The sequence below is a fragment of the Pteropus alecto genome, unplaced genomic scaffold (assembly GCF_000325575.1).
Source record: "Pteropus alecto unplaced genomic scaffold, ASM32557v1 scaffold75, whole genome shotgun sequence".
NCBI classification, from domain to species: Eukaryota; Metazoa; Chordata; class Mammalia; order Chiroptera; family Pteropodidae; genus Pteropus; species Pteropus alecto.
This window is the reverse complement of record NW_006440638.1, coordinates 28,195,924-28,199,539: the sequence shown is the minus strand read 5'-3', so window position 1 is coordinate 28,199,539 and position 3,616 is coordinate 28,195,924. Positions and strand designations below refer to the sequence as shown.

At 30.5% G+C, this 3,616-nt stretch overlaps 1 pseudogene; it reads right to left on the bottom strand.

The window, feature by feature from the left end:
• Window positions 1-3,153: 3,153 nt before the first annotated feature.
• On the bottom strand, window positions 3,154-3,272 carry LOC112484437 (annotated as a pseudogene).
• Between the last annotated feature and the right edge of the window lie 344 nt (window positions 3,273-3,616).

The window sequence follows — 3,616 nt, the reverse complement described above, 5'->3', positions numbered from 1 at the left end:
TCTTTTAAGTTTTACCTATTATACTAGGTCTGTAGTGATATCTCATTACAATTTTTATTTACATTTCTCTAATGACTAATAAAGTTGAGCATCTTTTTGTGTTCTTATCATCTGTTTATTTTCTTTGGTGAAGTATCTTAAAATTTTGCTCATTTTAAAAATATACTTTTTCTTCTCTTATTATTGATTTTTGAGATTTCCTTATATATTCTGGAGATATGTTCTTTACCAGACACATAATTTGCAAATATTTTCTCTCAGTCTGTGATGTATCTTTTCATTTGAGGAAAGAAATATTTAATTTTGATAAAGTTTATCTTTTTATTCTTTCATGGAACGTGCTTTTGATGTCATATCTAAAAAATCTTTAACTTAAGGTCACAAAAGCATTCTTCTGTGTTTTATTCTAGAAGTTTTAGTTTTAGGTTTTACATTTAGGTCTATGGTCCATTTGGAGTAATTTTTTGCATATCATGCAGGTTGCAAATGCAATTCAATGGATAAAGAATATGTCTTCAACAAATGGTGTGAACAATTAGCTACTCGTATGCAGAAAAAAACTTTGATATATACTTATATTTGTTTCTTATAGTTCTAAACAAATTACCACAACTAGGTCGCTTGAAGCAGTAGTAACTTATTCTCTCACAGTTCTAGAGGCAAGAATTTTGAAATCAAGGTTTTGTCAGGGTTGGTTTCTTATGGAAGATCTGAGGAAGAATCTATTCCATGTTGTTCTCCTAGCTTCTAGTGTTTGCCAGTAATCCTTGGTGTTCCTTGGATTATGGATGCATCTGCTTTCATTATCACATGGTATTCCCGTTTTGTGTCTGGGTTTTCAGATGACCTTTCTACATGGACACCAGTCATTGGCTATAGGGACCGCCCTAATCCAGGATGACCTTATCTTAACTAATTACATCTGCAAAGACTTTTCCCAAATAAAGTCACATCTACAGGAATGGAGGACTAGAACTTTAACATTGTTTTTGGGGATACAGATCAACTCACTATAATACCTTTATATTGTTATTGAGTAGAATATTTTATAAATATGAATGTCGATTAGGTCAATTTGTTCGATAGTGTCATTCTAATCTTCTATATTCTGTTACTGATTTTATGTCTATTATTTTACTGATTATTGAGAGAGGGATACTGAAATATATGACTATTTGTGAATTTATCTATTTCTTCTTGCAGTTCTATAAGTTTCTGCTATTTGTAATTTAAAGTTCTGTTTTTAGATACATAAACATTCAGGATTGTTATGTCCTCCTGATGAATGACCCCTTTATCATGATAAAAATGACTTTCATTATCCCTGATAACTTTCTTTGCTCTGAAATGTATTTTGATATTAATATAACCACACGAATGCTTTCTTTTAATTAGCGTTAGCATATCAAAGGTATATCTTTTTCCATACTTTTAATTTTAATGTGTTTGTCTTTATATTTCAAGTGTGCTTCTTGTAGGTAGCAAGGCATTGTGTGTTTTATTTCTGTCCATTCTGACAACCTTTGCGTTTTAATTGGGATATTTAGCCATTTACATTTTATGTGATTATTGATATGGTTAAGGTTAAATTATTATCTTGCTACTTGATTTCTATTTTTTCCCATCTTTATTCCACTTTTCCTTTTTTCTGCATTCTTGTGGGTTAATTGAATATTTTTTATAATTCCATTTTATCTCCTTTGTTGGCTTCTTATCTATAACTATTTGTTTTACTATTTTGTCATGTGTTTCAGAGTTTATAGCATACATCTTTACCTTATTATAGTCTACACAGAAGTGATATTATTCCACTTCAAGTGTAGTAGATTATATACAAGTAGTAATATACTTTCATTTCTCCCCTCCTGATCTTGGAGCTATTATTGTCATATATTTTATTTTTACATATATTATAAAAACCTCACACAGTTTTCGTTTAAATGATTACTTTCTAAAGAGATTTAAGTATTAAGAGAAAATCTTATATAGTTACCCATGTAATTATTATTCTGGTGCTCTTCATTCTTCGTGTAGATTTATGTTTCTACCTGATATTATTTTTCTTTTGCCTGAAGAATTTCTTTTACATTTCCTAGAGATCCCGTCTGCTGGTGATGAATTCTTTCTGCTTTTGTATATCTGAACATATATTTATTTCACTTTTAAAAAAAATATATATTTTCACTTGTTGTACAATTATATGTTTACAGTTTTTTCTTTCTGGGCTTTGAAAATGTTCCACTATCATCTTGTGCAAACAAGAAAGCTGCTATAATATTTTCCTTATCTTTGTTCTTCTGTCTGTAACAAGTCTTTTTTTTTTCGACTGATTTTAAGATTCTCTCTTTTTCAATCATTTTGAGCAATTTGATTATGATGTGCCTTGAATTTTTATTTATTTTTTGTACTGTACTTCATTGAGTTTCTTGGAACTGTATGTTTATAGTTTTAATCAAATTTTACCATTGTTTTAAAAATATTTTTATTGCTATGTTTTCAGATTCACTAATATTTTATTGCACAAAGTCTAATCATCTGTTAATCCCAACTTGTGTATTTTGCATCTAATGTGTTTTAGTTTTATCTCTGGAAGTTCTATTTGGTCCTTTAAAATTACCTTTCTATTTATATTTTTGAACATATAGAATAGAGTTATAACTCTTGTAATATCTTTATGTACTAATAATGTGACGCAGATGTCACATCTGGGTTAGTGTCAAGTGATTAATTTTTCTCCTCTAGGTTGTATTTTTATGCTCTTTGCATACTTGGTAATTTTTCACTAGAATTGCATTTTGTTTGTTGCTGGATATTTTTGCATTCTCATTAAATAATGTCAAGCTTTGTTTTGTTATCAGTTACTTAGAAAAAGATTGATCTTTTTGTGTCTCACTTTTAAGGTTTTCAGTCAGGAAATTTCTCAAGGCAGAAAATGTCTGGGCAATCTTGGGCTTGCCTTGTTTGTTTCTCATCTCTCAGGTGTTATGTCCCTCATTGCCTGTTGTCTAGTATTTAGAAAGCCATTGTTTTATATTTTCTGTCAATTTTTTGATTTTTTTTTGAGGGGGGGTGGAGTAAATCTGATTCCTGTTATTCCAGCTTGGCTGGAAGCAGAATTGTGGTCCATTATTTTTTATTATTTTATTTTTTTTATGCCTGCAGCACCTGGTATTCCTAGGTGGTCTCCCATCCAAGTACTAACCAGGCCCAACCCTGCTTAGCTTCTGAGATCAGATGAGATCGGGCACGTTCATGGTGGCATGGCTGTAGATTATTATTATTATTATTATTAATCAATATGATTGGTATCCCTATTTATAGATGAGAAAATAGAAATTTAGAGACATTAATTTAGAAGGCAAAAGAAGTTTTAGACACAGTTTTTTTTTTTCCTCAGAGTGAATGCAAGTGGTTAGGAAAGTGAATTAAAAAGGAGAAAAGGCCAGTTGCTGGTGACCTGTCACTTATCTTTCTTTTTTTTCCAAAGGCATGTTAACTCTTGAACAAAGCAAAATGACCTTCATCTTCCTTACCCTTCCAGAGCACCAGCTTCTCTCCTTTATTATTTTTTGAACCATTGATTTCTCCCTAAATAGGTTTCTAAGGATTTTTACTT